Source organism: Acanthochromis polyacanthus, chromosome 2 (genome assembly GCF_021347895.1).
Source record: "Acanthochromis polyacanthus isolate Apoly-LR-REF ecotype Palm Island chromosome 2, KAUST_Apoly_ChrSc, whole genome shotgun sequence".
NCBI classification, from domain to species: domain Eukaryota; kingdom Metazoa; phylum Chordata; class Actinopteri; family Pomacentridae; genus Acanthochromis; species Acanthochromis polyacanthus.
The window spans coordinates 47,171,258-47,185,146 of record NC_067114.1 but is presented as its reverse complement, the minus strand read 5'-3'; positions in this window follow the sequence as shown (position 1 = coordinate 47,185,146).

The following is a 13,889-nucleotide window of genomic DNA, read 5'->3' as shown; positions in this document are numbered from 1 at the left end:
AAGACAGCGTAACCTGCAACATCGCACTCCCCAATGCTTCACCTTCATCCCGCTGATACAAACACAATTCCCTCGTCTCATACTTGAACACATAACCCCAGCTACTGCGACCTCCATAAGGCTCCAAAGACCACTCTTCGTGTAAAGACTCAGATGGTGGCTTCTGAGTCCGCCGCACATACACCGCAGTCTTCGTTGGACGATCAGGGGTAGCCTTAGAGTTTTGCAAAATAGTCACAACCGTCTCGCTGATCATCGATGCTCCGTTGGGACTCTTTTTCGCAAACATGTTAGTGAGTGCACCTTCAACTAGTAATAGTATTAGTAATAGTAGTAGTAGTAGTCATTTCTTTCTTAATTTATGCAAATTTATGATGATGTCATTGGTTGCTTAATTTATGCTGACCTCATTGCTTTCCTAATTTATGCTGACCTCATTGCTTGCCTAATTTATGCTGACCTCATTGTTTGCTTAATTTATGCTAATTTATGCTGACCTCATTGCTTGCTTAATTTATGCTAATTTATGCTGACCTCATTGTTTGCTTAATTTATGCTGACCTCATTGTTTGCTTAACTTATGCTAATTTGTGCTGACCTCATTGTTTGCTTAATTTATGCTAATTTATGCTGACCTCATTGTTTGCTTAATTTATGCTGACCTCATTGTTTGCTTAACTTATGCTAATTTGTGCTGACCTCATTGTTTGCTTAATTTATGCTAATTTGTGCTGACCTCATTGTTTGCTTAATTTATGCTAATTTGTGGTGACCTCATTGTTTGCTTAATTTATGCTAATTTATGCTGACCTCATGTTTCCTTTTGTTCGCCCAGTGAACAAAAGATCCATCAAATTTTGACACATTGTGGTTAGATCCTCTCTCTCATGGAGATGGAAGTATTATAACATGGGACTGCATGTTGAAGACATTTCTTGATGCTGCATGAATGTGGATCAACCAAAATACTAGCTGAGAAATCAAATGACTACAGATTTGTTCAGTGACTTGATTTCTGTTCAAACTGATTTGAAAACTCGTTAAAAAATACCAAATTATTGTCCAAAATGATTAAAAACTCTCCAGTTTGACTCTAAATTTGCCCAAAATGAGTCATACATTTCCAAAGTAACTATAATTGTACAGAACTTGCTAACATTTAGCAGATCCTCTGTAGTTTCGTCACTCTGCACATTCCTCAGGCTGCTGCTGACTTCCTCCTCTCAGGTGATGCAATGCGACCGCAGGCTCCACCCCCTCGGTATAAAGGTGAGCTACCTGGATTTAGAGCAGCAGATGACTCAGCGTCTGCAGCAGATCGCTCAGCTGATGAAACTCGTGCAAACAGTGACCTCAGCTCTGTGGTATCCCTCAGCAGGACACGTTTCTTGTGTTTGTGTCGCCGTCGATGCGGAAACAGACGAACTTTAAACTGGAAATGAACTGACATGACAAACGGGAAAAGACGTTCAGGCTTTGATGTCCTTGTCTTAGTTGTCAGGGGGAAAATCGAACCCTTTAATCCACAAACCGTCTGAAAAATGACATTGTCGAGATGCTCTATTTTTTGTATTTAACTTCTAGACCCACTCAGTGTTCTGTTTCTGGAAGAAACACATGAAAACTTGCTGAAATATACTTCATGTATTTAATTATTGTTTCTGGGCATTCAAAGACACTTCACAGGTAAAAGACAAATAATAGACATCAAGTCTGACGTAGAAACCAACTCTTTATATTTTGGCTGTCTGGAATAGTTTGTATATATGGAGCAATAGGAATGCCAAATCAAAATATAAATAAATAAATGTGGAAATATAAAGAGAAATAAATAATTAAATAAATAAATGTGGAAATATAAAGAGAAATAAATAAATAAATAAATAAAAGGAAAAAACAGAAAAGGTAAAAGCAAAGACAAAATTTTCCTTTTATTTATTTATTTATTTATTTCTCTTTATATTTCCATATTTATTTATTTATTTATTTATTTATTTCTCTTTATATTTCCACATTTATTTATTTATTTATTTATTTCTCTTTATATTTCCACATTTATTTATTTATTTATTTATTTCTCTTTATATTTCCACATTTATTTATTTATTTATTTATTTCTCTTTATATTTCCACATTTATTTATTTAATTATTTGTTTATTTATATTTTGATTTGGCACTCCTATTGCTCCATATGTATATTCCTGTAGCTTGAGAATAAAGAAAAAAAATGGTCTAAATTATGTGATTTTAGCTCCTTAAATGTGAATATTTTCTGTTTTCTTTCCTCCTCTGTGACGGCAAACTGAAGATCTTTGGACAAAATAAGACGTTTTTAAAAAACTAACAGCAGATTACTTGTTCACTGAATTTGAAAACTGAAAACTGATTACAATTAACAATTAGATCAGTTTCTGCATTAATAAATAATCAAAATTATGCAGCTGGAGTCGTTGAATCTGCAGTAGAAACGAGCAGTACACTCTTGAAACGAATCGCTTAATCAGTTTGAGAACACTTTCAATTTAAAAACCGTCTAAAGTCTGCGTCTCTGTGGTAATAAAAAATAAAAGTTGAAGAAAAGTTATTAATTTAGATGAAATATGGATGAAATGGAAGAAAAACTAACAGCAGACTGCAGGTCAGTAAGTTTAAAAGCTGAAAACTGATTAAAAAATAACAATTAGATCAGTTTTTGCATTAACAAATAATCTTTAATTAAAAATGAAATTATTTTGAGTTACTTCTAATAATATTTTATTTATTCAACAAACTACCGAAGTGAAAGGAATTACACTGTAAAAAATTAACTTTTAATCAATGTTTTTTAAAAATAATTTACTGCTATTTTAATGTTTTTTCCTGTTTTGTTAAATTACAGATATTGACGGGTAAAATATGAGAAAAAAAACCTTAATTTGAAAGTTAATCACATCAAAAATCTTTATTGTTTCATATGGAAAATTATTCTTTTACAACATTTGACGGTAAAATTACAGAACATGCAATTAAAACTCACACAGTTTAACTAAATTAATTTATTTTCCGAAAGGTTTCAGCAGATATTTTACAGCCATTGATTGTCTCAGTCTCTTAAGTGATGTAAATGTTTTTATACCAGTTTTTAACATTTTTACTGTTCATTTACAAGTTTATTTTCTTCTTTCTTCTTTACTTTTGAATGCAGTTCTGTATCTGAACACCTGATAATTAAAAACAAAAAAGATTTTAACATTATTGTGTCAAGCATCAGAACAACGTTTGACATCTAAAAGTGTGATCTAGCTTCATAAATTACAAGTTGTGTCTTTATTGCAGTCAGTGGAAGTGATCTGGCTTGTCCTTGTTTTCTGCAAAATTTCTTATCTTTTCTCTGTTCAGAGGGATTTCTTCTGATTCTGATAAAAGCCGTTCATTGTTTTCTTGGAGGTTCACTCCAAAAACTGATCAGAGCTTCCAGCAGAAAACTTTTCGTTTGCAGCAGAAGATCAGATTTTAAGCTCCTGATTGAACCGCTCTGATACCGAGAAGAAGAAAAGTGCTAAAAAGGTTTTCTAAAAACATCTAAAAAGAATGTTTTCCCTTTAAAATGAAGCACGGATGCAGATATTTGACTACATGCGTCAAAGACACAAAAAACACCACAAAGACACGCAAACTACCACAAAGACACACAAAACCACAATAAAAAGACACAGAAGAACTACAAAGATACGGAAAACAATCAAATAAAGACGTAAAACAACTACAGAGACACAAAGCAACCACAAAGAGATAAACAACAATCATAAAGACACGCAAAACAAACCAAAAAACATGCAAAACAACCACAAACAGACACGGTGTGTAGTGCTGTGTAGCACTGTGTAGTGCTGTAGTGTTGTAGTGTCGTGTAGTGTTGTCATGTTGTGTAGTGTTGTGTAGTCATGTTGTGTAGTGTTGTAGTGTTGTCATGTTGTGTAGTGTTGTGTAGTCATGTTGTGTAGTGTTGTAGTGTTGTAGTGTTGTCATGCTGTGTAGTGTTGTGAAGTGTTGTCATATTGTGTAGTCTTGTCATGTTGTATAGTGTTGTAGTGTTGTGTAGTGTTGTAGTGTTGTCATATTGTGTAGTCTTGTCATGTTGTGTAGTGTTGTGTAGTGTTGTGTAGTCTTGTCATGTTGTGTAGTGTTGTAGTGTTGTGTAGCGTTGTCATATTGTGTAGTCTTGTCATGTTGTGTAGTGTTTTACTGTTGTCTAGCTGGCTGCCGTGCTGCTGCTAAGGTGTTGCAGGGTTTTCTTCCTCATAACTCACTGAGGCCCGGAGCAGGAAGTGGACTGAATTGTTCTTTAATCGGACAGGAAGTGGGGCGTGTCCATGGTTACAGGAACACCAGGTGGCTCCATTCACCAGCAGATTAAAGGAATTCACACTCTGCATTAGAGGAAGCTGGAAGTGGAATGAAGGAATATCAGATGTATTTGTAGTCACATGTGTGAACGTCATTAAAGGTCAACCACACTCACCTTCTCCCTCATGCTGCTCTCCAACAGGAAGGTCATGAAGGTCCTGGTCCAGGGTTCCCGGAAGGATTCAGAAGATTCAGCTTTGATCCTGTTGGTTTCATCAGTCTGAACATCTGAACGTTCTGCTCCAATCAAACTCTGTCAGGTTCCTCGGGGTTCCTGAGGGAGTAGAACTTTTCTAATTCTCAGTAGGCTTTAAGTCTGGACTCTGACTCCTCCAGAACTTCCACCTTGTTGTCTTCAAACATCTCTGAGGATCTTTGTCTGTTTGCTTCGACTCATCGTCTGGATGGAAAACTGATCTTCTCCACGTCTCATCATCTGGTTGTCCTCCAGGATTTCATTTAGCCTCTACTTTTACAAGACTTGCTGCTGAGGAACATCATGCTGCCACCACCATGTTTCACATCATGATGCTGCCTCCACCGTGCTTCACATCATGATGCTGCCACCACCATGCTTTAATCATGATGCTGCCACCACCATGCTTTAATCATGATGCTGCCACCACCATGTTTCACATCATGATGCTGCCTCCACCGTGCTTCACGTCATGATGCTGCCACCACCATGCTTTAATCATGATGCTGCCACCACCATGCTTTAATCATGATGCTGCCACCACCATGTTTCACATCATGATGCTGCCTCCACCGTGCTTCACATCATGATGCTGCCTCCACCGTGCTTCACATCATGATGCTGCTTCCACCGTGCTTCACATCATGATGCTGCTTCCACCATGCTTCACATCATGATGCTGCCTCCACCGTGCTTCACATCATGATGCTGCCTCCACCATGCTTCACATCATGATGCTGCTTCCACCATGCTTCATCATGATGCTGCCACCACCATGCTTTAATCATGATGCCTCCACCGTGCTAAATAATGATGCTGCCACCACCGTGCCTAATTTAGCACTGGTTTTAAACTTGTCTTAGATTTGGTCCTGGCCTGAATATTTTCTTGGTAACTATGAACTTTGACTCTTAAATGTTCTTGCCTGGTCCTGACTGATGCTTTTCAACAACCTTTCCTCAGAGTTTCTTGGTTCTTCAGTCTTCATGGTGTAGTTCTATCCAGGAATTCTGATTCACCAGAGACTGGACCTTCAGATCTCTATCACTGACCTCAGATCCTCCATTAAGGACTTCTGGAACCAACCGGCTGCAGCTCTAATCTTCTGTCTTTTATATTTCAGATATTTTGACATTACTTTGCAGAAATCTGTTTTGTCTTTGTGAATAGAAATTATTCTCTGAAAAGTCAGAACAAACTGACCATGGTTTTGAAAAACAACAAGAGCTCCTTGTGAAGTCCTGCTGAGTCATGCATGGATCCCCGTAAAACACAGAAACAGAATCCGTGCGATAAAGCTGCACATGAGTCACAAGCAGCCGCTTTTCCTGTTTGATGTGACGTCCTGGGAATTCCTGTCTGTGACAGAAACATTCATCTTATCTGCATTTCTTTTCCCGTCTCGGTCGCTGGCGGACGTTCATCTGTTTGGTCACAGCTGGAAGGCCACTCCTCAGTAACAATGACAACCACTCCAAACTTTTACTGGAGGAAACCCAACGTGACGCCACTGACAGCCTCACCTCAAACTCTCTGAGAGACAAGAAACGTCACCATGTGCTGACATCAGGAACAGAGTCTGAACCTAGACGGGGTCAGACCTGATTTTGGTCCCTTTTTAGACTGGTTTAGACTGGTTCTGGCCTGGTTCTGGACTTGGTTCTGACCCAGTTTTAAACCCGTACATTCCAGATGTTGAACAGTGTTATTGATCTGTCCTGAGCTGCTCCCTATTGGCTGCTTGCCCCTGTTGCCGTGGAGACTGTGGGAAATGTTGTGTTTTATAATTTGCTAAGAGTGCATATTAAAGAGTTGTATTGGTTCTCAGGAATAGGAAGGTCAGGAGCATCATTGTGTGACTGTTATGAAACAAGGAGAAGAAAAGTCTAGAATCAATAAGAAAGAGCTTATGCTTTATTTTATTTATTACTCGTGATTGAATGCAAGGATGATCAAGACATAAGGTGACTGATAATAAAAGTACAGACAGTTTGATGTTAGCGTAATCAGTAAAGAACATGAGCTTGTTGTGTGTGCAGTCTCTAATCTTGCTTTGCAGGGGAAAGTCATTCCAACTAGAGCGATAATGACAAAACATCGGCTGTGACAGAGGAGAATGGACCAGCGCACCAACGTGACAGAGGCTACATTCACACTGCAGGCTAAAGTGACCCAAATCCGATTTTTTTGCCCCTATGCGACCTGTATCTGATCTTTTCATGACAGTCTGAATGACACAGATCCGATTTTTTCAAATGTGACCCAGGCCACTTGGATATGTGGTCCTAATTCCGATATGTATCGGATCTTTTGCCATGCGACTTCAGTCTGAACCATAGATATATACAAACACTAGATGTCTCAAGACGGAGTCGGCGGCGTCGTCACTTGGCGGCCATCTTAGGACAGGGGACTGCTCTGGCGCACTGTACTGTAGTCAATGGTAAGGTGGATGATTTCCTCACTTTAACACTCATAACTCGCTCAGTTCTTGATTGATTTACAAACGGTTTAGTTTATTACAAACCTTATTAACGTGGCTATGATTCAGGCTCAATTCTGAAATCGCAGCTTTTCGTTGTGAAAAATGCGGCATAGTTGTGTGTCTTTTCTGCCTGGCTACTCACATTGAAGATGGTGTTACTCACAATCTGATTTTCAATTATTAGGTTTTCCTGAGACCAACGTTTTTTGAGAACCTAATCTTTAGGCGAAATTACATTCTTTGTGGTTGTGGTTGTATTTATTTGCTTGTTAAGAGACTTTGATTGAGACCTTAGACTTATTGTTTGTATACATCTATGCCTGGATTAGTTAGCCTGCAGCCGAAATGCATTGTGGGTAATGTAGGCACCAGGTTCATGAAAAGAAAAGACAACATCTCTGTTTGTTGTGCATTGATTTTGGTTGACCTTTGTTTTTATTTATGCATTAGAAAGCTGATAGTAATAAAGAAGTGCAATGCTAAATAATAAAATTACATTTACATCCATTTATGCTGAAAAAAGATGATATCTGTGTTCATTATTATATGAATTCAATGGTTTTAATTATTCTTATGTAAGCAGTAAAACAAGTACATCTCTGACGTTTATAACAAACCAAGCTGTTCTAAAATCGGTTGAAAATTGAGCAATCTACAGTGATTTTAAAATCCATGCTCCATTGACTTTAATGTTATGAGTGATCGAGCAGCCCTGTCCCAAGATGGCCGCCATGTGGCGACGTCGCTCCCCATAGGCTGACAGCGCTCATGAGCCATCTAGTGTTAGTATATATCTATGGTCTGAACGGCCAGGTCACATTTATCCGACCTATACGTCATTGGTACACGACAAACGTCACTATTCTGTGTTCAAGCAAAACGCGTCTTCGGGCTGCTGAAGACGTGTGTCTTGCTGTGAGCGTGTTAAAAAGAGGCGCTCACATATGTAGGTAAAGGTCGCCCTTATCATTCTAAAATACTGAATGAAGTCTGCATCTGTGAAGCCTCTCACATCACCATCCCACCACTCCTGGCTGTGACTCCACACCCCCACAGTTCTCTGGACAGACGTTGCTGCCACTGCCCCACAAAACACCAGGGCCAAAATCCTGGCTCTCTTCCTTCTTGACCTTCTCCTTAAAACCATTACGTTATAAATATGCTGTTCGCGTCCATGTTTACTTCCGTAAACACTGAACACGCTCTCTGTGTGTCGTTGTTGTGTCCTCTTCTGCGCATGCGGGAACCTTTTGGGTCATGTGAGGTTCACACAGGAGATCACATACAAGTCGCATTTAATTAGAAATGTGAACGAACTCGCAAAAAAATCGGATTTCACAAAGAAATCTGAATTGAGCATTAAGCCCTGCAGTCTGAACGTAGCCTTAGACAGCTACACACGCTGTTAGAGCAGAAGAAGACTGGGTCAGGTAGCGGTCCGACTCCATCCAAACTGACTGAACACTTGTTGGTTAGGGACAGAGGATTCAGAGCTCTGTATTCACATTCAACTTTGCTGTAATAAATACTTTTGATTCTAAGAAGAAGTCTCCTGACTACTCCATCAAAAGAACTGGTGGAAACAGCCTCACACATATTCTGTGACTTGGTTAACTGTAGAACAGTCTGACTTCCAACAAGACGTGATGACATCAGGCTTCAGTCCTGTGGAACCAGAACTCAGTGGAACCTCTGGGTCTGCTTTGTGTTACGTTGCATCACTTGTGTGTCATTTTCTGTCTCTATGTGTCATTTAAAGTCAGATTTGTGCAACTTTGTGTCTCTTCTGTGCCACTTTGTATTGAATTTGTGTTGTTTTGTGTGTCTTCATGTTTTTTAATGGTGATTTGTGTCTCTTTGGAATCATTGTGTATTTTTGTGTGCATGTTGCATCTCTTTTCTGTCTCTTTTGTCTTTGTTTTGTATCATTTTGTGTCTCTTTTGAGTCATTTTGTGCCTCTTTTGTGTCTTTTTTGCATGTCTCTTCGTGTTTTTTATGGTGATTTTTGTGTGTCTTTGGGATAATTGTGTGTATTTGTGTCCGTGCTGCATCTCTTTTCTGTCTTTTCTGTGTCATTTTGTATCATTTTGTGTCTATTTTGGTAAATTTTGTGTGTCTACTTGTCTTGCTTTGTGTCTTTTTGCATTTCTGTGTCATTCTGCATCCTTTTTTTGTCTCTTTTGTATGAATTTGTGTCTCTGGTTTGATTTTTTGCCTGTTTTGTGTCATGTTTGTGTCATTTTTACATCATTTTTGTGTCTGTTTTGTGTTTTTGAAGATATTTTGTGTCTCTTCCGTGGTATTTTATGTCTCTATGTGTGTTTTTTTGTGTTTTTCTTGTCAATTATGATTGAATTCATGTAACTTTGTGTCTCTTTTGTGGTATTTTGTGTCTCTACTAGCATCATTTTGTAGTTTTGTGGTCATTTTGTATGTCTTTGGTCTCATTTTGTGTTGTTGTGAACATTTTGCAACTGTTTCATGTCTCATTTATGTAATTTTGTGTCTCTTTTGTGATATTTTCTGTCTCTACTTGTGTCTCTTTTGTGTGTCTCTTCATATTTTCTGATGGTGATTTGTGTCTCTTTGGGATCATTTTGTGTTTTTGTGGCCATTCTTCATCTCTTTTCTGTCTGTTTTGTGTTTTTTGCAGATGTTGTGTGTCTGCTTTGTGTCTCTTTTTCGTTATTTTCTGTCGCTGTGGTCGTTGTGTGTCTCCTCTGTGTGATTTTGTGCGTTTCATGGACTCTGACAGATGTTGTGCAGCAGGTTGTTGAGCGTCCTGAGCAGCAGGTGGCGCTGTGAGCTCAACTTACAGCAACCAGTCAGCAGACACACAAACAGCAGCTGAGTTTCTGGCAGCTGTGTGTGCTTGTGGTGCTTCTGTGATCATGTTGTGCTTTTGTGTTTTCCTCTTTTTGGACTTTTCTGTCCATTTGCATTTCTTTTGTGTCATTTTTGTGTGTTGTTTGTCTGATTTTGTGTCTCTTACATGTGTTTTGTGTTATTTTGTGTCATTGTGTGTCTCTTTGATTTCATTTAATTTGTTAAATTTGTTTGTCACTGTGTGAATGTTTTGTGTAATCTTACATCTCTTTTGGATACTTCTGCATTTCTTTTGTCTTTTTTGGTCTCATTTTATGTTTTTGTATCGATCTTGTGTTTGTTTTGTGTATTTTTGAGTCATTTCTCATCTCTATTGTGTTACTTTGTGTCTCTACTGTTGTCATTTGTGTTTTTGTGGTCATTTTTCATCTCTTTTACGGTTGCTTTGTGTCTCTTGTGTGTGTCTTCATGTTTTTTTTTAAGGTGATTTGAGTTTCTTTGGGATCAGTGTGTGTTTTTGTGTGCATGCTGCATCTCTTTTCTGTCATTTTTGTGTTGGTTTTGTGCATCTTTTGTATCATTTTGTGTCTCTTTTGGTTAATTTTCTGTTTTTGTAATGATCTTGTACCTGTTTTGTGTCATTTTGTGTCATTTTTCATCACTTTTGTGATATTTTCTATCTCTATGTGTGTTATTCTGTGTTTTTCTGGTCAATCAAGATTTAATTTGTGTATTTTTGTGTCAGTTTTGTGTTATTGTGTGCCTCTACTAGCATCATTGTGTAGTTTTGTGGTAATTTTGTGTCTCTTTTTTGTTGTTGTGTGTCTGTTTTGTGTCATTTTACATCTTTTCTGTGTTGTTTTGTGTCTTTATTGTGTTATTTTGGTCTCTACTGATCTCCTTTTGTGTTTTTGTGTTCCTTTTGTATCAGTGTGTGTCTGTTTTGTGGAATAATTTTGTGCCTGTTTTGTGTCTTTTTTGAGTCATCTTTCAACACTTTTGTGTTATTTTGTGTCTCCACCACCGTCCTTTTTGTGTCATTGTGTTTCCATTTTGTGTCATTTTCTGTTTTTCTGTCTTTGTTGTCATATTGTGTCATTGTGTGTCTCTTTGGTCTCATTTTGAGTCTGTTTTGTGTCATTCTGTCTATTTTTGTCATTTTTGTGTCTTTATTGTGTTATTTTGTGTCTTCACTGATCTCCTCTTGTGTTTTTGTGGTCGCTCTCTCTCTGTTTGTGTTACTTTGTGTGTCTCTTGTTATTTCATTTTGTGTCTCTTTGTGGTCTTATTTTGGTTTCTGTGATGTTTTTCTCAGTCTTGTTGTGTTGTTGCTCTTGTTCCAGGCGTTGTGTACGTTTTAGCTCCTCTGGGTTCCAGTCGAGTGTTTTTGTGGCGACAGTCTGAGATCCTGAGACTCTGTGACAGTTTTCTCTTTGCCTGAACTCTAATGAAGCTGGAGGGAAATAATGAGCTCTCAGCCTTAATCCTGTCAGCAGAACGTTTGGATTAGCAGCTGGACCGCTTCATTAGTGCACCTGAGAACGTCCTGCAGCAGGTAAACAGGAAGTAGCCAGAGTTAAGCACACTCAGTCACAACAAACATGAGGGTTTGGACCGGTTCAGACTGGTTTGGACTGGTTCGGACTGGCTTTAGACTGGTTCAGACTAGTTCGGACTGGTTTGGACTGGTTTTAGACTGGTTTGGACTGGTTTGGACTGGTTTTAGACTTGCACTTGTTTGGACTGGTTCGGACTGGTTTTAAACTGGTTTAGACTAGTTCAGACTGGTTTGGACTGGTTTTAGACTTACTCAGACTGGTTTGGACTGGTTTGGACTGGTTTTAAACTGGTTCAGACTAGTTCAGACTGGTTTGGACTGGTTTTAGACTGGTATAGACTGGTTTGGACTGGTTTGGACTGGTTTTAGACTGGTTTTAGACTAGTATAGACTGGTTTGGACTGGTTTTAGACTGGTTTTAGACTTACTCAGACTGGTTTGGACTGGTTTGGACTGGTTTTAGACTGGTATAGACTAGTTTGGACTGGTTTGGACTGGTTTTAGACTGGTTTTAGACTTATGCAGACTGGTTTGGACTGGTTCGGACTGGTTTTAGACTGGTTCAGAGGAACAACTGATTTAATTGTGGGGGTGTTTCTGAGTCCCATCAGTTCCTGCCGCCTGCTACATATTTAGGTCACGTGATCCGGTATCCGTACATAACGTACACATGCAGAAATATGCAGAACACACGCCTGTGCTCAGGTCATTATGTTTGTGGGTTCATCTATAATAAATGGAGCTGTGATTTCTAATCATCAATAACTAATAAATAAATGCTGCATTTCTGACATACGGGGAATGAGCAGCCTTGGAGGAGGACTGAGCTCTGAGGGCTTTTCTCTGTTAGTTCTAGATTAGTTCTGGATTACTTTTATGTTACTTTAGATTAGTTGTGGATTAGTTCCAGACTCAGTAAAGCAGCTGTCTGGGCTCAGGTAGGTCATGTGAGCAGCAGGTGACAGACAGGTCGCATTCCTGAGGACGTTCAGGTTGAACCTGATCTGCAGGCTGAAGGAGTAGAGGAGGAACCTGGAGCACATTCTGCTCTCTTTTACAACATTTAAACCAAACACTGGGAATAAATCGACACATTTACTGACCTGAAGCTGCACAAAGCCTAAACTTTCACTTTATTCCAGCTCATCTGTGGATCAAACGTTCCTGAAGACGTGTTTTAACGGGTTCTTGTTGTTTAATATTTACTGATTTTACAGGTTGCTCTCCCAGTCCGCCTGTTTTATTCTGTGTTATTTACTTTTAAATTATCGTTTTACTAGTTTAATTGTGTCTTGATGTTTTCAGGTTCAGGTTACTTTATTTATACCCGTAGGTAGATTTGTTTTGTCAAACCGCCCGTACATAAAACAATAAAAACAAAATTTAAAAATTGAGACAAACATTTGACAATAAACATTAAATATGAGATATTAAATATTAAAGTATTAAAGTGATTAAAGTTATTAAAGTGCTCCAGGTTGTATCATCGCAGCAATCATAGGCATAAAAAACATAAAAAGCATAAAAAGGGGGGGGGTTTACACGTATTGGTTGCAGAGGCAACCTCCATTAAGATCAAAATTAAAAGAATTAAAAAATCTAAGAGGGTAAGTAAAAGTGTAAGTTTTGCTGCTGCTACTCACCAAATTCAGGAGTTTTTAATCCAACATTTTGACAGAAATATCGCTAAACTGAATAAGAGATGAACTCATTTCAGCTCACTGTGAGGTAATACGTCAGTGAGTGGAAAACAGCAGAAAAGATCACATGTTTGACTCCTCACTACAGAAAAGCTGCTTTTCTTTGCAGCTCAGACAAACTGGAAGAGCAAATCCTTATTTTAAACTTTAGGAACGTTCTGGGAAAAAGAACCGAAAAGTTTCAGTTGACAAAAAGCAAAACAAACACAAAGAGGAAATGAAAGTAAAGGAACACGTATTTCCTGATTTATTGCTGTGCGGTTCTAGCTTAGTTAGTTCTTTACTTATTAATTTGATTTATTTACTACAGTCCTTATTATTACTCTAACCTTGTCCCTATTTTTTATTCCACTCGTTCTTTTTCATTTCGAGTGCTTTTATTTTGTGAACTCTGACATGTGGATTAAATCAGGTGTTAAAAGACTAAACTTAGATTAGTTTGATATTCGATGCAGATTAGTTGTTGATTAGTTTTAGACTCTTTTTAGATTAGTTGTGGATTGTTTCTATACAAGTTGTGAGTTATTTGTAGATTAGTTGTAGATAAGTGTTATACTATTATTAGATTCTTTTTTTAGATTGGTTTAGATTAATTGTAGGTTTGTTGTAGGCGAGTTGTGGATTATTTCCAGACTAGGTCCAGACTTGGTTAATCAGGTGTTAAAAGTCCAATAATCCGTAAATCTGGAGGATTAAAGTCATAAAATGTGACAGAAATCTCTCCAGCTGACAGGAA